Source organism: Giraffa tippelskirchi, chromosome 8 (assembly GCF_054371585.1).
Source record: "Giraffa tippelskirchi isolate mGirTip1 chromosome 8, T2T-mGirTip1v1.2.pri, whole genome shotgun sequence".
In the NCBI taxonomy this organism is placed as follows: Eukaryota; Metazoa; Chordata; class Mammalia; order Artiodactyla; family Giraffidae; genus Giraffa; species Giraffa tippelskirchi.
The window spans coordinates 144652053-144674924 of record NC_137282.1 but is presented as its reverse complement, the minus strand read 5'-3'; the positions used below and the strand labels follow the sequence as shown (position 1 = coordinate 144674924).

General features: G+C 40.8%; 2 long non-coding RNA genes and 5 other non-coding genes across 8 annotated transcripts; 3 read left to right on the top strand and 4 right to left on the bottom strand.

Annotated features, from left to right (window-relative positions):
- Positions 1–1705: 1705 nt before the first annotated feature.
- On the bottom strand, positions 1706–1779 carry TRNAT-AGU (transfer RNA threonine (anticodon AGU)). The gene has a single exon. It is a non-coding gene; the product is annotated as a tRNA-Thr (tRNA).
- A 1347-nt stretch (positions 1780–3126) lies between these two features.
- Positions 3127–5957, bottom strand: LOC145518520 (uncharacterized). Its single transcript, XR_014062952.1, has 2 exons — positions 5850–5957; positions 3127–5669 (listed from the first exon to the last, which is right to left on the bottom strand). It is a non-coding gene; the product is annotated as an uncharacterized LOC145518520 (long non-coding RNA).
- Positions 5958–6491: 534 nt separating this feature from the next.
- On the top strand, positions 6492–6565 carry TRNAI-AAU (transfer RNA isoleucine (anticodon AAU)). Its single transcript has one exon. It is a non-coding gene; the product is annotated as a tRNA-Ile (tRNA).
- A 2003-nt stretch (positions 6566–8568) lies between these two features.
- Positions 8569–8642, top strand: TRNAI-AAU (transfer RNA isoleucine (anticodon AAU)). The gene has a single exon. It is a non-coding gene; the product is annotated as a tRNA-Ile (tRNA).
- A 4207-nt stretch (positions 8643–12849) lies between these two features.
- On the top strand, positions 12850–16428 carry LOC145518514 (uncharacterized). 2 transcript variants are annotated; one of them, XR_014062945.1, is made up of 3 exons: positions 12850–13306; positions 14716–14821; positions 15201–16428. It is a non-coding gene; the product is annotated as an uncharacterized LOC145518514 (long non-coding RNA). The 2 variants fall into 2 exon arrangements; XR_014062946.1 differs by having other exon boundaries at positions 12850–13625.
- A 5056-nt stretch (positions 16429–21484) lies between these two features.
- TRNAL-UAA (transfer RNA leucine (anticodon UAA)) lies at positions 21485–21567 on the bottom strand. The gene has a single exon. It is a non-coding gene; the product is annotated as a tRNA-Leu (tRNA).
- Positions 21568–22412: 845 nt separating this feature from the next.
- Positions 22413–22484, bottom strand: TRNAA-AGC (transfer RNA alanine (anticodon AGC)). Its single transcript has one exon. It is a non-coding gene; the product is annotated as a tRNA-Ala (tRNA).
- Between the last annotated feature and the right edge of the window lie 388 nt (positions 22485–22872).

Below are 22872 nucleotides of genomic sequence, written 5' to 3'. Positions count from 1 at the left end.
GGCAGAGACCTCTTTCAGACATGGATATTTTGAAAGATCAGCTCCAGGCAGGCAGCCAAGGAAGGGTCAGCTCCAGAGACTCCTCTTTCCCTAACATCTTCCCTCATCACCATGCCTTACTTTTCCACCTTTTCAAGGGACATTCCATTTGAATTTCTTCACCAAACTTTATCCAGTGTCCAACATGGGAAGTGCATACCTGGACACGAAGAAGAAAGAACCACACAGCTGGCTTAAGACAATGTCAGTTGTACCGTCAGAGCACAGAAGAGGAACTGTCCATCTGAGGATCCCAAGCCAGAGAACATTTAATGGGGAAGGAAGTTTGAAGAAAAAGGTAGGTCAAGAAAGAAAAGGTAGTTCAACTAGGGAGAAGTCCCTTTAACAAAGACACAATTGAGAATGTCCATGACTTGTTTAAAACTGTTTTATAGAATAACAACCTTTTATCATTTAGACCTATTAAGTACTCAACACTTCTAGAGGTACAGGATTTCACTGATTAGATTCAACTCCATTTTAAGAGATTCTTTAAAATGTCAATCTTTTGACACATTTGCGTTCTCAGATGCTCAACAAAGGAGTAATTAATCTGTTGGGCCAAGACAATGAGAAGCAAGAAGATACTTAGGGTGCAATCATTGCTTGTAGAATTCTGTACACATTACTCAGTATGGGGAAGTGGACATTTGTAGAGCCTAATTATTTTAAGATATATCTTAGAATGTCAAGAGAAACAGATAAACAGAAACATCTTTGTATTTAGGACTTAATGTCTTTATCAGAACTTTTATGTAAAAATATGCCTAGAAAAAAGTGTAAGATTTCATTTGGCTCTAAACTCTTTCTAGATGCTTTATATGCTTTGTCACTAACCACTCTTCTTTGTCACTAACCATATTCTTCTCTTTTCAAAACTTCAGTTTTGACCTAGAGTCCAGAATCACTTGAAAAGTAGAGACAGCTATTACAGTACTCAATTCAACGTTTACATTAGATGTTTTTTGTTTTGTTTTGTTTTTTTAGCCTTTTCTCTCTTTTCCCCCTTACCTTCTTTAGGATGAGGCTAAGAGCAGAAATTCAAAGGGAAACTGAAGGTTTCCTGGAAGTGGTGAGTAGCAAGAAAAAGTTCAAAGACAGAGGATTTAAACTAATCACTTCTGATCATGGGTCTCTGTCTTCGTACCCTATCCACTGTTCCTTAAAGATGCTTGGTACTAATACTTCTACATATTACCTTGAAATTAGAAAAGCCATTAGCTATTTAATGGTCTATTTAAAAAAAACAAAAACAGAACTTGAATGCCAACCCTACTACAAGTGTATCTGAGGTTGCAAAAAATAATTAAAGTTCTCCAGTAATCAGGCAAATCCAAAGGATATCTGAAAGGGCATGTATTTAAAGCTGTTGAATCTCCTTCACTTGATTCCAATAGTTAGACAAAGGGGCAAACCTCTGCTAGGCTAGGCTAATATCATGATTCAGACAAATAATCGTAGTCCTACCTTAAATTACTTCTGGTCTATGTGCTGGGAATGCTTCTTGGGATATTATTTACCCTTTTACCTCTTTTTCCCAAGCAAAGCTTAAGTCCTGAGTATTAGGATATTCATCCAGTGTCAATTCAAGTTAGTTTCTACTCAGAGAAAAACATTTTCTGTGAGGTTAAAATCGCAAAAACCAGAGACAAAATAGAACTCCCACAGGCCCCGCTGGGATTCGAACCCAGGATCTCCTGTTTACTAGACAGGCGCTTTAACCAGCTAAGCCACGGAGCCTGTCTTGGCAAAGATTTTAGTTACACTTTATTTGAACATAATTTCATCTGTCTCTCTGCTATAATGAATTTAGAAACTGGTTTGCCAGGTGATAAAAGGAAAAAAAGAAAAAGCAATCCTGTGTCAGTCAAAACCAATGAAAAATGTTCTTTTGGAAGAAAAAATACAGGTACTGGATTAAGATGACTATTTCCTCTTGAGAAATTGTTTCAGAGTGGACACCACTGGATTCAACTAGACTAAAACTCTGGCAACGGGTTGGGGGAGGGAGGGGGTGGGGGGAGTGGAGTTGTGTGAGGTGTTAAGGGTGGGAGAGTGTGTGTCAGAGACCTTTGTTGAAGCCCAAAAGAAAAAATGAAATGATCTTCTATTAACCATCATATTATTTTAACTACACCTGCTCTTTTCTATATTAGTGTGTTGAAGGAGGGGTTACTGGTCAAAGATACTAGTCAAAAGCATATATCTGACACAGGATTTCTGAAAGAACAGTGGTGTGATGCACCTGTCAATCACCCTCCAGAATGGTGGCACTTCTTTCTCCACTTCAGGAATGTAGACTAATGGCTTACAGCTGGGTTGGTCTCTGGGCACTATCCTCAAGAGAAAAAGAGTAAAAACCTTGCTCAAGAGGACACCAACCCTTGAGTGTAGCTCAAATCCAGCCTCAATTCAGAATATTACTAAAGGGCCATTTCAGGTTCAGATATCCTGGTAAGCTGAACTGAGGCTTCTTTTACAACATCAAGTTCAACTTCTGCCTCTTCCTAATCCTGTTTCCTTCACCCTCTCATTGCGGTCGATTCTAAGAGTGATATCAATAAGACTCTAACACCATCTTACACCAGGCTCAAGGAGAAGCAATTGGTTATCTCTGAGGAATTTCAGCAGCAGCCATCCCCAGAAAAGGCTGCTGCCAGCTGGAGCTGCGATGAATCAGCAGAGGCGGTGGGGTGGGGGGGGGGGGTGAGGGGTGGGGGTGGAGGAGGAGGCAAGCTCTGGTCCTGGAGCCGGCCTCCCCTGGGTCACTGCTTTGGCATCTCTGTCTCCATCTCAATGTTTTTTCCCCAGGGAACTGACCTTTAACACAAAGCAAGCGACTGCAGTCTACCATCTAAGTCTGAATAGGACCCAGGTTCTCAAAAACCACTTAAACATACCAAATACCTGAGTAGAACCAGAATGTCAGGTACTACTACTAATATTCTGCTATACAAACTTTCAGAATTTTCACCAAAGAGCAAAACAAATGAAGACATCTACCAGTTGATTAAAAGATGTACAAAGTTAGTGAAAGATGCTGAAGGGCCAGAAGAATCATTTATATGTATGATATTAAAAGCAAAATTTTAGTGAAATGGAAAGCAAGAAAAAAATGGCAGATTCAGCCAACCAAAGAGTATGAATCCCATTTCCAGGGGAAAAAAAAAAAAAGTGAGTTCCAAGTATTATATTAAAAACTTTATTTACTAGCAGTGCATATCCAAAAGAAACTATGTAATATACATAGATACATATGCAAACAGGTCAATTCAGTTCAGTCCCTCAGTCCAGTCTGACTCTTTGCGACCCCACAGAGTACACCACCCCAAACTTCCCTGTCCATCACCAACTCCTGGAGCTTGCCCAAACTCATGTCCATTGAGTCGGTGATGCCATCCAGCCATCTCATCCTCTGTCGTCCCCTTCTCCTCCTGCCTTCAATCTTTCCCAGCATCAGAGAAAGATTTTTACAGTGAGTCAGTACTTTGCATCATGTGGCCAGAATATTGGAGTTTCAGCTTCAGCATCAGTCCTTCCAATGAATATTCAGGACTGATTTCTTTTAGGATTGACTGGTTTGACCTCCTTGCTGTCCAAGGGATGCTCAAGAGTCTTCTCCAACACCACAGTTCAAAAGCATCAGTTCTCCAGTGCTCAGCGTTCTTTATAGTCCAACTCTCATATCCACACATGACTACTGGAAAAACCATAGCTTTGACTAGACAGACCTTTGTGGGCCAAGTAATGTCTCTGCTTTTTATATGTTGTCTAGGTTGGTCATAGCTTTTCTTCCAAGGAGCAAGCGTCTTTTGATTTCATGGCTGCAGTCACCATCTGCAGTGAGTTTGGAGCCCCCCAAAATAAAGTCTCTCACTGTTTCCATTGTTTCCCCATCTATTTGCCATGACGTGATGGGACAGGATGCCATAATCTTATTTTTTTGAATGTTGAATTTTAAGCCAACTTTTTACTCTCCTCTTTCACTTTCATCAAGAGGCTCTTTAGTTCCTCTTCATTTTCTGCCATAAGGGCGGTGTCATCGCATATATGAGGTTATTGATATTTCTCCCTGCAATCTTGATTCCAGCTTGTGCTTCATCCAGCCCAGCATTTCACATGATGTACACTGCATATAAGTTAAATAAGTAGAGTGACAATATACAGCATTGACATACTCTTTTCTCTATTTGGAACCAGTCTATTGTTTCATGTCTGGTTCTAACTGTTGCTTCTTGACCTGCATACAGATTTCTCAGGAGGCAGGTAAGGTGGTTTGGTATTCCCACCTCTTGAAGAATTTTCCACAGTTTGTTGTGATCCACACAGTCAAAGGCTTTGGCATAGTCAATGAAGCAGAAGTAGATGTTTTTCTGTAATTCTCTAGCTTTTTTGATGATTCAGCAGATGTTGGCAGTCTGATCTCTGGTTCCTCTGCCTTTTCTAAATCCAGCTTGAATATCGGGAAGTTTAGGATTCATGTATTGTTGAAGCTGGCTTAGAGAATTTTGAGCATTACTTTGCTAGCATGTGAGATGAATGCAACTGTGCAATGGTTTGAACATTCTTTGGTATTGCCTTTCTTTGGGATTGGAATGAAAACTGATCTTTTCCAGACTGTGGCCACTGCTGATTTTCCAAATTTGCTGGCATATTGAGTGAAGCACTTTCACAGCATCATCTTTCAGGATTTGAAACAGCTCAACTGGAATTCTATCATGTTCATTAGCTTTGTTCATAGTGATGCTTCCTAAGGCCCATTTGACCTTGCATTCCAGGATGTCTGGCTCTAGGTGAGTGATCACATCATTGAGGTCATCTCGGTCATGAAGATCTTTTTTGTATAGTTCTTCCATGTATTCTCGCCACCTCTTCTTAATATCCTCAGCTTCTGTTAGGTCCATACAATTTCTGTCCTTTATTATGCTCATCTTTGCATGAAATATTCCCTTGGTATCTCTAATTTTCTTGAAGAGATCTCTAGTTTTCCCATTCTATTGTTTTCCTTTATTTCTTTGCATTGATCACTGAGGAAGGCTTTCTAATCTCTCCTTGCTATTTTTTGGAACTCTGCATTCAAATGGGTATATCTTTCCTTTTCTCCTTTGCCTTTAGCTTCTCTTCTGTTCTCAGCTATTTGTAAGACCTCCTCAGACAACCATTTTGCCTTTTTGCATTCTTTTTCTTGGGGATGGTCTTGATCACTGCCTCCTGTCCAATGTCGTGAACCTCCGTCCATAGTTCTTCAGGCACTCTATCAGATCTAATTTCTTGAATCTATATGTCACTTTCACTGTATAATCCTAAGGGATTTGATTTAGGTCATACCTGAATGGTCTAGTGATTTTCCCTACTTTCCTCAATTTAAGTCTGAATTTTGCAATAAAGAGTTCATGATCTGAGCCAGTCAGCTGCCGGTCTTGTTTTTGCTGACTGTATAGAGCGTCTCCATCTTCGGCTGCAAAGAATATAATCAATCTGATTTCAGTCCACTGGAGAAGGGAATGGCAAACCACTTCAGTATTCTTGCCTTGAGAACCCCATGAACAGAGGTCAGTTAACGTCTGAAAACACTACTATCCCTAACTTAACAGGAACAGTCGTGTTGGGAAGGAGGGAAGAAGTAGAATCTAGAAAAGAGAAGAGGGCGAATAGGGAATTAGCTCCTCTGCAGGCCCTTCCCTGGGTTGACCCCCACCCGCAGGGTTCACCTCGCACTTACGCCTCTCGAAGGGGGTTTCCCGCCTCTTTCCCTCCGCCCCTCCTCTCCTGTCAGATCCCAACGTTCCTCTCCGGTCCAGATAACTGACCTGACTCCCGACACCACTTGGTTTCCGGGTGGCCGAGTTAGAGGCTCTTGAGAAGTCATCCCCAAGCTTCTTTCGCTCCCGCTGACCCCAGCCGCTCTGTCGGGCGCCACCGCGTGTTTGATGATCAACACTGCAACACCAAGACTCAGACATTCCCGCGCGCGGAGCCGGAGACCTGGGGCTCACAGCTGCGGATTCCGGGTGGCGGGGCCGGCAACACCACCCGGAATCGCCAGGCGGCGACAGGGTTCAGGTTCATGGGACCCGAGGCTTCCGAGGGAAGCTTAAGGATCTCCAGGAGTAGAGAGGAATCTGGATCTTGCGCGCCGGAGCCGAGTCCTTCTAGGCCTCTGGAGGCTTTGTGGTCAGTTCCGTGATGCACCCGTCGCGGTCTCAGGAAGCCCTTCCTGGCGACCTTGGCCTGAATCTTCTTAGGTCAGAATCCGAAGTTTGAGAAAGCTTAAAGTTTTTCCGGAAGAAAGACATTTTCTAGAGGCAGAATGAGAAGCTTTTTCATCCATTTTCTCGGCCAGTGAGGAAAGACGAAAAAAAGAATGGAAGCAACTCGTTCTTCCCACCGTAAACTGCAAAACAATGCTGTTCAAGTGTCGTTTATAATTTGAAGGTCAATAACGTTATCCTGGCCGGTTAGCTCAGTTGGTTAGAGCGTGGTGCTAATAACGCCAAGGTCGCGGGTTCGATCCCCGTACGGGCCAAGCTTCTCTCTGATTTTTGTCCTTTAAGATGGAAACCTGTGCGAGCCTTTGTGCTAGCCTGTTAAGAGTTCTGTATTTGGCATTGGCACTTCTTTGCAGAGGAGAGTCTGCAAACTTCCTTGCTAGCGGGTTCTAGAACCTGATTAGACAGAGTGAACAGATTCCACTCCAATTAACAAAGCAGAACGATAGCAGAGACCTGGCAGCTGAAAGGTACAACAGAGGGCCTTTCTTTACTTCATTTTGTTTTCTTTTCCATAAGGAAACTGTTTCTTGGAGGAAAAAAAAAAATCAGAGGAAAAAGACAGAGAGAGAGAGAAAATCAATGTCTCTAGGGTGTTTGCTCTCAATATATCTCCTTTCCTTATTGGAGAACCAAGAAAAGGAAGTGAATCACTAAATAATAGAGTAAAATTGCTAGAAAGAATTGCCCTGCCATAATAATACAGTGTACGTGGCTGATGCTCAGATTTTCCTTCCCTGGGATAGGAGTTTTCAGATCCATGTTACATATTCAATATTAGTGGTGAGATTAATATTAATTGAAAATTGAAGCAATTAATATCCTGGGGTATGCTATAAAGATGCTATAAATTTGGTTTTTTGAATAGGAGGGTCCTCAGGATATGACCATCCACTAAAAGAATGATAAACACCGATTTTAAGGAGCAGTTTAATGACGATGAAAAGGAAGTTCTCTAGAGTTAAATGATCAGAATGTTGACTCTAAACTCTGTCCTCAGTTATTTGTAAAACGAGCATGATTGTAACATTCACCTCATAAATTAGTTGTTGTGTTTAAATATATTAATTCATTTAAAACACATAAATAATCTTTGGTCCACAATAATAGCTAAACAAGATTTTATTTACACCTGTGATGTCTAAATAGAAAGTACTGAAAAACTAGAACTGAAGTATTGCATAGCAATCTTAAAAAGCAGGTCCATTTTATTCTCACAACACCACATTCATTCCCAAATTCAACATATATTTTTTTCTACCTGTCCTAAGCATCAGCTCATTTTTTTTCACCTCAGACCTAGTTCCTCATTTGTTCATGGAAAACTTTATTCATTACTATTCCCTGGGTTCATTTAGAGCTTGTTCACATTGAGGTTTTTTTCTAGCTCATTATTAAAGTTATATGCCTTTCATTTATCACTAGCATTACATTTCTATTATTTGCTCTTGGAAGGAAGCTTTTAATTTTTGCTCAGGGATGGATGAGTGGGTGTTTGGTTGGATGGATTATTTTAATTCAATTGTTCTTTAAAAATACTGCTCGTATTTCTTCCAAGCACTTACTCTCATTCCCAAAGAGTCTGCAGGTTCAGTTCAGTTCAGTCACTCAGTCGTGTCCGACTCTTTGCGACCCCATGAATTGCAGCACGCCAGGTCTCTCTGTCCATCACCAACTCCCGGAGTCCACCCAAACCCATGTCCATCGAGTCGGTGATGCCATCAAACCATCTCATCCTCTGTCGTCCCCTTCTCCTCCTGCCCCCAATCCTGCCCAGCATTAGGGTCTTTTCCAATGAGTCAACTCTTTGCATGAGGTGGCCAAAGTATTGGAGTTTCAGCTTCAACATCAGTCCTTCCAATGAACACCCAGGATTGATCTCCTTTAGGATGGATTGATTGGATCTCCTTGCAGTCCAAAGTAGGAAGACTCTTTTCCCTTCTCTTACCATCTTTTACTGTGGTCTCCAAGATGCAAATATATCAAAGTCCTTACTATCAAATGTTCCAATTTGCCATTTTCATTAAAAATGAGTTTTGTACTTGTTACAAAAGAGTTTGCATTACAAAATGCATTTGCCCTGGTTCCAAGAAGATATATCCTGAAAGGCAAGGTTCATTCTTGACCTTGATAGACTTTTTTCTTTTCCTTTAACAGAAGCGGACCCAGTATAAATAGGACTGATATTCCCATTTGTAATAAAGAAATTCTAGAAGGTCAATAAATTAAAATATTAAGGAAGAGGAGTAGTTTGTGTGAGGGCCGGTTAGCTCAGTTGGTTAGAGCGTGGTGCTAATAACACCAAGGTCGTGGGTTTGATCCCCATACGGGCCACTTTTAAGTCTAACTGGGATTACTAACAATGTGAAGCAAGAATAGAACCAAGTTCGACCAGTTTGTCAGCGTTACACTTAGGCAGTCTAATCTTACAGCATTCTTTAATATTGCAGCCTGAAGCACCTTAGACAAAATGTTCTTTGCTCTTGACACAAAGGAAAAGCATAACCTCTCCTCTCAATCATTAAAGTGTGATTATGACAATTTAGATACCCTGTCTACCTCTGAACTTATAACAGCCAGCAGGGGAATGCTTTTGCTTATTGGTTTAAACCTAAATTTGTAAATCAATCATCTATAAAGGCATAGCATTTACATATTCATCTTAGACTACTCATAAATTGCCCTGGAACTTAAAATGAGGGTAGAATCTCCTGAGTTATTCAATTTATGCGTATGAAAAAATGGATATTGGAACAAAATCAGTTTTTTAAGAAGGAAAAAGGGTGAAATTGATCCCAGGTAGCAGCTGTGACCAGTAGTAAAGATTGCTCACTCTACACCTCTGCAACCCTGTTGCAATGTGCCTTCTGTACACTGAACCTGCAGCAGTAAAATCTCCAGTTCTCAGACCTCCTTGTCACTGATTTCCTGTGTCACATAGCTTTTGCTGAGCAGATGTGCTTGTGTAAGACAGTTCAGTTCAGTTCAGTTGTGTCCTGACTCTTTGCGACCCCATAGACTGCAGCATGCCAGGCTTCCCTGTCCATCACCAACTCCCAGAGCTTACTCTGACCATCGAGTCGGTGATGCCATACAACCATCTCACCCTGTCGTCCCCTTCTCCTCCTGCCTTCAATCTTTCCCAGCCTCAGGGTCTTTTCTAATGAGTTAATTCTTCACATCAGGTGGCCAAAATAATGGAGTTTCAGCTTCAGCATCAGTCCTACCAATGAATATTCAAGACTGATTTCCTTTAGGATGGACTGGTTGGATTTCCTTGCTGTCCAAGGGATGCTCAAGAGTCTTCTCCAACACCACAGTTCAAAAGCATCAATTCTTTGCTGCTCAGCTTTCTTATAGTCCAACTCTTACATCCATACATGACTACTGGAAAAACCAAAGCTTTGACTAGATGGGCCTTTGTTGGCAAAGTAATGTCTCTGCTTTTTAATATGCTGTCTAGGTTGGTCATAACTTTTCTTCCAGGGAACAAGCGTCTTTCATGGCTGTAGTGATTTTGGAGCCCCCCAAAATAAAGTCTCTCACTGTTTCCATTGTTTCCCCATTTATTTGCCATGAAGTGATGGGATCAGATGCCGTGATCTTAGTTTTCTGAATGTTGACTTTTAAGTCAACTTTTTCACTCTCCTCTTTCACTTTCATCAAGAGGCTCTTTAGTTCCTCTTTGTTTTCTGCCATAAGGGTAGTGTTATCTGCATATCTAAGGCTATTGATATTTCTTCTGGCAATCTTGATTCCAGATTGTGCTTCATCCAGTCCAGCATTTTTCATGATGTACTCTGCATAGAACTTAGATAAGCAGGGTGGGTGATCATATACAGCCTTGACGTACCCCTTTCCTGATATGGAACCAGTCTGTTGTTCCATGTCCAGTTCTGTTGCTTCTTGACCTGCATACATACAGTTTCTCAGGAGGCAGGTCAGGTGGTCTGGTATTCCCATCTCTTGAAGAATTTTCCACAGTTTGCTGTGACCTATACAGCCAAAGGCTTCGGCATAGTCAATGAAGCAGAAGTCGATATTTTTCTGGAACTCTCTTGCTTTTTCGATGATCCAGCGGATGTTGGCAATTTGATCCCTGGTTCCTCTGCTTTTTCTAAATCCAACTTGAACATCTGGAAGTTCATGGTTCACATACTGTTGAAGCCTGGCTTGGAGAATTTTGAGCATTACGTTGCTAGCGTGTGAGATGAGTGCAATTTTGCTGCAGTTTGTGCATTCTTTGGCATTGCCTTTCTTTGGGATAGGAATGAAAACTCACCTTTTCCAGTCCTGTAGCCACTGTTGAGTTTTCCAAATTTGCTGGTATATTGAGTGCAGCATTTTCACAGCATCATTTTTTAGAATTTGAAATAGCTTAACTGGAATTCCATAACCTCCACTAGTTTTGTTCATAATGATGCTTCCTAAGGCCCACTTGACTTCACAGCGTAAGACTGGGAGAAATGAATATTGTGAGATAAAGGCTGAATAGCTCTTCTGACATATGTCAACCTAAATAAAGAGGTAAACTGAGACAAGTTCAAATTACCAAAAATAGAGTTTATTCAGGAATAGCAAAGTAATTACAATTCAGGAAACTCATGATATATAGCAAGGTAGGTCTATTGAGGTTTTGAGGTGGCTGTATTTATGATCAAGAATGCAAAGAGGGGCAAGTCCAGTCAGATTAGGGGCTATTCATTGATTAGGAGATAAGTCTCTGTCTTCTGTAAATTAGGCATTTTAGGGGAAATAAGTCTCTTAGCTCGTACCTCCCATTCTTCAGAGGGTGCATATGTGACATTTCATTTCATATCTTCTGGTTTGATTTTAGCTTGAAATCCTTTCACACATGCAAGGTTGTTGGGGGTATTTTGGTTTATGTGCAGCTACTGTCTAGGATTTTGTGGAACCAGAAGTGGGAGCAGTAAGATTTCTACGAAAACATTTTCATGGCTGAGTGCTTCTGGCAGTGTAGTGTAATCTATACTGATTCTGGTCTCCAAGAAACTCTGTGAATGCATGAGAAATCCCTTTTAATTTAACCTTATATGTGTAGATTCTATTTTCTGCAACTAAGATCCCTGATTAGTTAACAACATTGTCTGCTGCAGTTATGGTAAATCTATACAGTGGGAAATAAAAGCCAAAATAATTCAGTTAAAAAGGACTATGATCTGTATTTGAAGTAAAGTAAAATTTAAAGGAGTTTAGGCAATTGATGGGATATAAGAGAAGCCCTTAACATTGGGAACACTGTAAATGACTTCTGACTTTTTAGTTATCTTTCACATGGTGAGACTTACCCATCATAGATCAGTCTACAGTTTCTACTCCTTCATGAACTGTGATCGTTTTACTCATCTCTCTGATTGATAAATATCATATTTCTCTTTTTTCTTTCCTGTGCTATCCCACAGCCATAATAATCTTTTCTCTTTACCCATTCCACTGATTATGATCCTTGTTTCTCCTTTCATACCTCTATTCCTGTCCACATTTCTTGATTTTCTTTCTTCCTCAGAACTCCATCCTAGTACCCTTACCAACCATTACCACTCTCTGAGAGACCTTCACCTTTCTACCTCTTTCTTACTTTTCTACTCTTTCATTCACATAAGCTTCATACCCAGATATCAGGTTTCCCAAGACAACTTTCCTGGACCAGGCCTGTTGGAAGTTTGTTGCCAAACCTTTGATGATGATATAATGCTTCAAGTGATCTATGTCCAAAGTCTTGATAACTTATGTGCCTTAGACAAAAGGTGCCTCAGAATTCTCACTCCACCCCTCCTTGTTACTCACATATGATTTTATAATATATGTTATATAATATATTTATAAAATATATAAAACTGGTAAAGTTTGAACAATGGTTGGATACTTGATCTTATTTTTGGTATTATTTTTATATGTGATAATGATATTGTGATTATGTTTTTCAAAAGCATCCTCATTCTTAGAGATACTTAAGTTTCAGCCTTGTGTCAGTCATACAGGAGCTGGGCAGAAGGAAAAAATCAGTAATATTGATTCTCTATTTAAAATATTGATATTGTATTCTTTATAGTTTTTTGCATTAATTTTTACTTTAAAAATACTTTAAAATGTTACTGTCTCTATTGCAAAGCTTTTCGGAAGTCTCCTAAATTTTGTGCCCCAGGCAAGTGTCTAATTCATCTTAGTCGGGGCTGTGTTAAATTTATCAATTACACACGTGTCAGAGATTCAAGCAACGTGTGGGAAGGAATGAGGGGTGGGTTATAGGTTAATAACATTGCCATGAGTTGATAGAAGATGTGAAACAAGTACATCGAATTCATCGTACTGGTCTATTTTTGCATATATACTTTTGAAGTTTCCCCAAACGATTTCTCTGTCAAACCTTCCCAACCCATTTAGAAGGCAGGGCCTAGAATAGAGTAAAGGCACAAGAAGTTCTAGCAGCTAGAAATAACCACAGAGACGCAGAAACCTCCCAGGTTCCTAGAGGGGACCTGGAAATAAGGCCAGTGAAAGTAAACCATCCTGTCTCTCTATTCGACCCCGGAGGCGTACGTGTTCGCGGTCTTGTTTTCCTGGCAGCCAGCCTCCGCGATCTCCGGAACAAACGCCCTGAATCTCGTGCCCAAGCAAGAGTGCCTGGACCTTCCAGGCAGACAGAGAAGGACCAGGCTTCGCAGCCTCTGACCTGACAAAGGCAGCACTTTGGTAAATGTCCAGACACCGAAGTCTGGACTAGAGGGGGCCGCCGCGGCGCGTATTCTTGCCCAGAAGCAGCAGTTTGCAAATAATCAGGAGGTGTCAGCGGGCAAGGATGAAGGCAAATAAGTTTCGGCGCTTTGTTCCCGGACCCCAACACAACCCCCGCGGGTTTGGGAGCTGAACCTAATCGGAGATTCTGCAGAGACGTATCTGGCGCAAGAGCAGATGGCATAGGCCTGGACGCTCCCCATCAGCAAAGTCCATCCGGAAGCGGCCTCGCCTTGTGGACGGTAATAGGTAGCGAGTCGTGGTTTCTGGGTGTGGTTGTGAGGGGCAGACACATACAGGGAGAGAGTCAGGCGCTTGAGCGACAGGTGCCGGAGAGGTCACGTGCTCTAGATAATGATACCTAGTGGACAACCGTTACCCGGAAGGCGGAAATGTTGCGACTGTGTCAGGCGCACTGTTTGATGATTCTGGGCATCAAATAAATACGAGATATGTAGTGGTTAGGGGTGGGGGTGTTTAGTCATCGGAAAATAACAGTACATCTCCACAGCCAGCCTGCTCTCACCTTAGAACCACTTGGAGGGCTTTTAAATTTCCCAGGTAATGCCAGTGTGCAGCGGGTGGAAATAACCACTGGGCTACTGTCCGATCCAAGAAGCGCATCTGACTCTTTGTTCTTCTGGGCAGAAACCATTCCTCTAACGCTGTCTAGTCGAAGCCGTGAGGCCTAACTGGCACTTAATTTGTGTATAGAGGTTTTCTGAAGGAAATTTATCAGCGGGGTACTGAGTCCAACACTTGGATAATACAAGGGATGAGTAGAGCGAGTTCTCATTTTGTCCTACGTAATCTGAGGCACTCAGCAGTATTTTTTTCTATGTTTAAGCAGATTTTTCTTCAATAAAGAAAAAAAGCAAGATCATTTTGTAGTTTAAAAATCAGAGATGTTTGAAGGTATGATTGAAGATACATTAGCCCGCAAGTTTCAGCCAGGTTGTGGCACGTGTCAGAATTTCTTTTCAAGGCTGAATATTATTCCATTGCATGCCTATGCCACGTTTTGTATATCCATTTATTCGTTGATGGGCACTTGGATTGCATTCACCTTTTGGCGATTGTGAATAATGCTGGTATTGCATATGGGTGGACAAATATTTCCACAACACCCTGCTTTAATAAGTTCTTTGGGAGTGTATACCCAGAAGTGTAATGGCTGGATCATATAATTGTACTTTAAATTTTTTGAGAAACTTCCATACTGTTTTCCATAGCAATTGCCCCATTTTACAGTTCCACCAACAATATGCAAGAATTCCAATTTCTCCTTCTCCTTGCCAACACTTATTATTTCCTGAGCTTTTTGATAGTAGCCAATATGGGTGTGAGGTGGTACCGCTGTGGGTTTGATTTGCATATGCTTAATAATTAGTGTCATCACGCATCTTTTCCTGTGCTTATTGGCCATTAATATATCTTTTTGGAGAAATGTTTGTTCAAGTTCTTTTCTCATTTTTCAATCAAGTTGTTTTTTGTGTGATTTTTTAAAAAATTGAATAATCTCTTGGATCTGCTATTTTTTGTAGTAATGGTAGATAAAAGAGAAGGTATGCTCAGACATACGTCTTGCATCATGTTCAGTTCTTCTGGCTTTTTGAATATGTGTGTATAAAGAAGGATTCTTGTTTTCCAGATGGATGAGGTGGAGAGAGAGTACAATCCCAGGTAGCAGAATTGTAAACAAATGCAGGTCTGAGAAATAGCCTGGTGACCTTTGCTAAAGTGTATAGCAACAGCAGGTAAGTCTGGAGAGAAAGAGATTTATAGATCTTGTAGGAGACTTAGAGGTGCATCTTGTAGTCTAATGTCATCCAATAGAACTTTACATAATGGTGGAAATGTCCTACATCTGTGTTGTCCACCATGGTAGTCACTGGCTACCTGTGGCTGTTGAACACTTGAAATGTGGCTAGTACTGTTGAGTCTATTTTACTGAATATTGATTAATTTTATTAGCTCCATTCACCACCTGTGGGGAACTTCTGGAAACATTTTTTAAAAGCAAGTGACTTCTCTAAAAAATAAATTATGAAAGGGAGGGTCTATGACTTGGCTGGCATGCTCCATCAACTCTACCCTCTGCTCCTCTTCTCCTCTCTCTTCCTATCTGGAATTCAGACAAGACTCCTGGAGGAACAGCAGCTATTCTCACTCTGTGGTGATGAAAGCCACTGGGCAAAGACAATCGAGCAAAAAAGACAGAAGGAGCTTGGGAACTTCATGGCATTCTGACCAGTGGTGCCAGCCCTGGATGATTGACCTCAGGACCTCTTGTTAAATGACATTTGCTAACTCCTTTCTGTTTAATCCACGGCAGTTGAATTTTCTTTTGCAGTGAATCAAATTCTAACTGATGATATTGGCTAATGTTAGTACCTGCTTTGGGCCAGTGGACTTCTAAGAATTTTTATGTATTTTTTTTTTTTAAGCACATATATATTTTTTAAATTTATTTTTTAATTGAAGGATAATTGCTTTATGTACTAATATTTTAATCCACACAGTGAATGACTTTATGAGATAGATGAAAGGAGAAAGCAGCATTAGTGTCACCTGGAAATTTGTTAGAAATGCAGGTTTGGGGGCCTGACCCAAGACCTCCTCAGGCGGAATCTCTGGGAACAGAGCCCACAGTTGTGTTTTAACAAACCCTCCAGGTGATTCTAGCGTCTACTGAAGTTTGACAACTTTATAGATACGGTATTTTTACTGTCCCCGTTTTACAGGTAGGTAGACTGAGCTGAATTTAAGTCACTTGCACAATGTCACACAACTAGTAAGACTAACTCCTAAGTCTGTGTTTATAGCCACTATGTGACATCACACGTTAATAATTCCTGCCCTAGAGTAGTAGCCTTCAAAATTTGAAAGCATACCCCTTTGAAAAATTATGTACCCCTTGTACATTTTTTAATCAGCATCCAAAAATTTCAAATCATAAGTTCAAGCAGTTGTAAAGAATGTGATTTCCAGTACATTGTAATTTGTGGCATTTAAAAAATGTGTTCCATCACTCTTCTAAATGAATCTAAATACCGTAGTGAATATTTGGTTAATGGACTATCATCTATTAAAAAAAAAAATTTTCTTTAACATTTGACATTTTATATCCTCTCTGTTGTATTTGAACTTGTATTTTCATTCCCCTACTCCACAAAAATACATTGTATTGTAACATGGTTGTTTTTATATCTACTCTGTTGTACTTCTCTGTATGACTGTATAGCTTTGAGTTAACAATTTGTTTCCTGCATTGTTATTGCAGTTTTTGTTACAGCAAATCACTGTGAGTGTATTAATATCTTGATAAGTTACAAACATAAAATAAAATTGAATTGCAAACTCATCTCTTAATGACATGGATGGGACTGATATTTTCTAATTAATTTGTGTATCCATGGATGAGTAGTCCTGTTGCAAGACTGATGTTGCAAGGTTCAACATCAGTTTTATGTCTATTTAATTATTAGAGATATGAGATAATTAAGTAGTTAGGAATTAAAGGAGTTTTGAAATATCAATGCAATTCTAATTTTTCTAACCCCTATATCACATGCTAAAACCACATTATCATTAAAATTTTCTGTTAGTCTATTGTTGACAACTGGGTTGGACCCTCTTTCATGTTTGAAAGCACAATTCAGTTCAGTTCAGCTGCTCAGTCATGTCCAACTCTTTGCAACCTCATGGACTGCAGTACACCAGCTTTCCTGTCCATCGCCAGCTCCCAGAGCTTACTCAAACTCATGTCCATCGAGTTGGTGATGCCATCCAACTATCTCATCCTCTGTCATCCCCTTCTCTCCTGCCTTCAATCTTTCCTAACATCAGGGTCTTTTCCAATGAGTCAGTTCTTTGCATCAGGTGGCCAAAGTATTGGAGTCTGAGCTTCAGCATCAGTCTTTCCAATGAATATTAAGGACTGATTTCCTTTAGGATTGACTGGTTGGATCTCCTTGCAGTCCAAGGGACTCTCAAGAGTCTTCTGCAACACCACAGTTCAAAAGCATCAATTCTTCGGTGCTCAGCTGTCTTTATGGTTCAGCTCTCACATCCATACATGAATATTGGGAAAACCATAGCTTTGACTAGATGGACCTCTGTTGGCAAAGTAATGTCTCTGCTTTTTAATATGTTTTCTAGGTTGGTCATAGCCTTTCTTCAAAAGAGCAAGCATCTTTTAATTTCATGGCTGCAGTCACCATCTGCAGTGATTTTGGAGCCCAAGAAAAGTCTCACTGTTTCCATTGTTTCCCCATCTATTTGCATTGAAGTGGTGGGACAGGATGCCATGATGTTTGTTTTTTGAATGTTGAGTTTTAAGCCAACTTTTTCACTCTCCTCTTTCACTTTCATCAAGAGGCTCTTTAATTCCTCTTCACTTTCTGCCATAAGGGTGGTATCATCTGCACATCTGAGATTATTGATATTTCTCCTGGCAATCTTGATTCCAGCTTGTGCTTTATCCAGCCCAGAATTTCACATGATGAATTCTGCATATAAGTTAAATAAGCAGGGTGACAATATACAGCGTTGACTTACTCCTTTCCCAGTTTGGAACCAGTCTGTTGTTCCATGTCCAGTTCTAACTGTTGCTTCTTGACCTGCATACAGATTTCTCAGGAGGCAGGTAAGGTGGTCTGATATTCCCATCTCTTTAAGAATTTTCCACAGTTTGTTGTGATCCACACAGCCAAAGACTTTGGCGTGGTCAATGAAGCAGAAGTCGATGTTTTTCTGGAATTCTCTTACTTTTTCTATGATCCAGTGGATGTTGGCTATTTGATCTCTAGTTCCTTTGCGTTTTCTAAATCCAGCTTGAACATCTGAAAGTTCTCAGTTCAGGTACTGTTAATGCCTAGCTTGAGCATTACTTTGCTAGCGTGTGAGATGAGTGCAATTGTGTGGTAGTTTGAAAATTCTTTGGCATTGCCTTTCTTTGGGACTGGAGTGAAAACTGACCTTTTTCAGTCCTGTGGCCACGGTTGAGTTTTCCACATTTGCTGGCATATTGAGTGCAGCACTTTCACAGCATCATCTTTTAGAATTTGAAATAGCTCAGCTGGAATTCCTTCACCTCAAGAAACCATCTGAGTCTGCAAAAGAATTTTGTTAATCGGTCTTTAAAGACATTCACTTTCTTACTGATAGCATTATTTAGAGACGTTTTGTCAGATGCTTTGAGGAGGCTTTGTGTATTGGGGAAATATGACGGGTATGCTATCGGATGGTTGAAAGTTACCTCCTTTTTCTTAGTGGGAGAAGAGTTGTGACAAAAGAAGGTGGGAAAACAGAGAGTTTTCAGGCACGTCAGTCCTAAATGAATCCATATACATGTCCAAGATCAGGAAAATGATCCCTTGTGTCCATTTATTCCCAGGGATATACATATTCTAGTTTCAAAACTAAAGGATACTAAGCAATACATCTTAAAATTACTATTGGCAGGTCTCTTCCTCTATCCAGAAGCCTGGGAGGGTGGGAACTTAGCCCCACACCTCCACCACCAATGCTGCATACTTAATGTCAGAATGCATACTACAAGACAAGTAGTTTAAGGAATCAGTTGGTAGCTAGTTTTACTTTATGTGTTAGATGTGAAATTAATACCTATAATACATAATATATATATAACAGGGAACATATGCTTATATTAATCTAAAATACTAATATCAGTTTCCAGGTATCCATAGAGATGAAATGTGAGGGTCACTCAGAGAGTCAGTAGCAGGACCCCAAGAAAGGGACAGAAAGAACAAAGATGGAGAGTGGCCCCCAGAGGCACTTGACACTCTACCTGACACAATTCAATTTTCTGTTATAACATTTCCAGCTTCACATTTTACATTATGTGCTTCTAAAAAACAAATAGAAATCTATTAGTTTTCTGTTGCCGCATAACAAGTTATCATAGTTTAGCAGATTATAACAATGTCCAAGTATCTACTCAGATTTCTGTAGGTAAGAAGTGTGAGCACTAGGTAGCTGAGTTCTCTGCTACCTAGGATTTAATGAGGCTAAAATCATACATGGGGCTGCATTCCAAGCCTCATGGTTATGGTAGAATCCCTGCGTCCTTGCTGTTAGCTGGGTGTTCTCAGCTCCCACTGGCTACCTGCATTCTGTTGGCCCCCTCCATCTTCAAAGTCAGCAACAGAGACTCTCTCTCACTTCTAATCCCTCAATTCCTCTCACACTTACAATCTCTGACTTCAGAAAGAGCCCAGTCCCTTTTGAGGGCTTACTTAAGTAGGTCAGGCTCACTCCTGATAATCTTCCTTTTTTAAAGTCAATGGTGCTATGTAGCATACCCTAATCATATTCACAGTATGAGAGATTGTGCAGGACTTGTACATCAGAGGGAGGGCATCTGTGTTACCACTGAATTCTGCCTACCTCAAGAAACAACAGAGATTGGATTTGAGTAGAAATTGCCAGCAGCCCCCACTGACTGGAGGAATTTAATCAACTCAGATACAACAGGTTCAGATGGGAATGGCATGGTGATTTCAGATTTCATTTGAGTCTCTCATGAAGGAAAGTATATAATTTAACTTCTGTAGGGATGGAACTTGGACATTGGTGTCATCAGCATTATAACCTAAACTACTTTGCAAACCAACCACTAGGAGATTGCTGTGTTTTCTCTTTAGAAAGGTTCAATATGAGTAAAATCTTTGTTCTCTGGAATCTCATTTCAGAAAAAACAAACCCTTCACTCACTCTTTCTCTACCCTATCCGAGGGAAAGAAACAAGAATATCCGCTTTTGTTAAGGACGAGTCCTGCCTCTCCATGGAAACTTGGTGTTTCTCAAATCAGCTTATTCAGATGAATTCTCAGGAGGAGCTTCCTTCCTCTTCCCAGGATGACCAGGAGCAAACACAATGCTGATGACTCTGACTTGAAACCCAAGGAAGCTCATGAAAATGACCCACTGAGCTGTCTAACTCCACTGGGGTTAGAGAACTATGAAATGCGGAATCTAGGTGTTTGATCTCAAAACAAAAGCAATTTAACTATCAGGACAATTTTTGTCTGATTTCTGGTTTTCTTTTAAAGACTGCTATAAAGGAAGAGTGTGAGTTTCTTCTAAGGAGGAAGGAAACTAACCTGCAGAGTGGCAAAGATAATATGGGTATTCAGAATGGCAAAGAGCCCTTCTTAATATATTATGTTTTCATTCCTCAACTATCTTCCATGAAGTAGAGATTATTATCCCCATTTAACACATGAAGAAATTGAGGCTCAGAGAGTTGGTGGGAAAGTCAGAATTAGAGTATATGATTTTTTGAGTTTTAAAGTCCATGCTCTTTCAAATCACCTTGAAGATGCCAGACTTCTGGTCCTCTGAATTTTAAAGAGAACAGAATTTAATATGCTGGAATTTCAATCGTTGACGATAAGATGGGTATTCAGTAATGGTGCTGGGGTCACAGGTAATCCTCTGGAAATGAAGTAGAGTTGGACCGATACCTCCCATGTTAGGACAGAAAAAAAATAAAATATATCACAGATCTAAGCTTAAAAAGAAGTAATGGACATTCTAGAAGAAATGAGTTGTTTTGTTACTCTTGTTGATCTTGTACAGGGCAAAGGCATATCCAAGTTAGACACAAAACCAAAAGAAAAGACTGATAATTTCACCCTCATAGTCCACAATCTGCAATGTCCAAAATTGCCACAAAGTGCAAATGAACTGCTTGTTACATATCAAAACATGACTTAATCGACTCATTTAAAGAACTTTCTACAAATCAAAAGAGAAAGACCCAGCAATCATGAAGAAAAATGAGTACAGGATATTAAAAAACCGTTCACAGAAAAGGAAGTACACATGGCTCTTAAACATAAAAGATGTTCAATAACATCACCACAAGAGAAGTGTAAACAAAAACTCCACTAGGAGACCATATTTTACATTTCAAACTGGAAAAACAAAATAGAACAAAACACTTGTATTCTGTTTGTGAGGAATCAACCATGCTTTCCAGAGTGAATTGGAGGGACAGCCCAGGCAGAGTTGAGCTTTCTGAGTAGGACGCTTTGGAAACAATGAGAATCTCTCTCCTCACTTCCTTGGGGGCTACAGAGAACTTTTTTTTACTGTCGCCTGAAAAGCAAATGGAGTCCAAGTTTCCATTTCTCTTGGAACTCAGAGCTGACGTATTTAAACCTCTTTAGGCAGACTGTTGATTTGGTCGGTTTTCCTGTGTTGGCAATCTAATAGAACTGTGCAGGGAAATAATTCACACACTTAATACTGCCTACTGAAGCAATTTCTTTAGGTTTGAAGACAAGCAGTGTTTTCACAAAATGACAGAAAAACAGATACATAATGTATCAAGTTTATTTCCAAAGGCCAGTATTCTCAGGAAAGATTTAGGAGAGCAAAATTTCACCTACCGAGAGTGGGGTTCGAACCCACGCGGGCACTAGCCCATTGGATCTTAAGTCCAACGCCTTAACCACTCGGCCATCCCGGTTGCTGAGTACCACCGTCCTGCAATTATTTTTTTAAATTAGAACCAATGTGTTGGGCTGTGCATTTAAGAAAACACTGAATTATTTCTGGTTTTGTTGAATTGCATCAAAATATGAGGGGGATTATGACTGAGAAACGGAGAGGGCAATGGCACCCCACTCCAGTACTCTTGCCTGGAAAATCCCATGGACGGAGGAGCCTGGTAGGCTGCAGTCCATGGGGTCGAGAAGAGTCAGACACGGCTGAGCGACTTCACTTTCCCTTTTCACTTTTATGCATTGGAGAAGGAAATGGCAACCCACTCTAGTATTCTTGCCTGGAGAATCCCAGGGACGGGGGAGCCTGGTGGGCTGCCGTCTATGGGATCGCACAGAGTCGGACACGACTGAAGCGACTTGGCAGCAGCAGCAGCAGCATGACTGAGAAAACACAGCAAGCTCTCTGTGCTTTCTGAAACCGCTCACTTTTTCCTGCCGCCTCTCACTAGATCACCTCAAATCCAGAGAAATGCTTGTCTTTTCTCAATGTTGTTGTTAGTTACTAAGTCGTGTCCGACTCTTTTGCGACCCCATGTACTGTATCCCTCCAGGCTTTCCTGCCCATGGGATTTCCAGGCGAATACAGGAGTAGGTTGCTATTTTCTTGGCCAGGGGATCTTCCCGTCCCAGGGATCGAACCAGACTCTCCTGAATTGGAGGTGAATTCATTACAACTGAGCCACCAGGGAAGCCCAAGAAAAGAACAACGGAGTAGGAGAGAATCGCAACACTCGTCAACTCACTAATGATTTGCTATTTATCAGGAGCCGGTAGTAAACTCTACTGGTGGGGATCGAAAACCCCCACGTGGAGGTGCCGGGGATTGAACCCGGGGCCTCGTGCATGCTAAGCACGCGCTCTACCACTGAGCTACACCCCCGTTGTCACTACACAGCTCGAAAAGGAATAAACAAGGGGAAGGAGGAGGCTCGAGAGTAGTAGAAATTACCGCCCTAACGCCAAGCACAAGGCTTCTCAGGTACCTCTCCCGAAGGCACTGTCCCAATTTTTCCTTAAGAGATTAACGGTTTGCCTGCTGAATTCAACCCCTCACCGCACGACGACAGACTGGGGCCCAAAAGACACTATATTAAAACTAGCTCACTTTGGGATTACATTTGGAAATCACTAGTGGACCCAGAGGCAGTTCAAATTCGTGACTTTGATTTTAACGGCAGAATGCTTTCACTGACCCAATATGTCCATAAAAGAAACACAGTGGGCTAGGTATAGGCTGTGATTGCTGTTCAGTCACTGAGTCGTGTCCG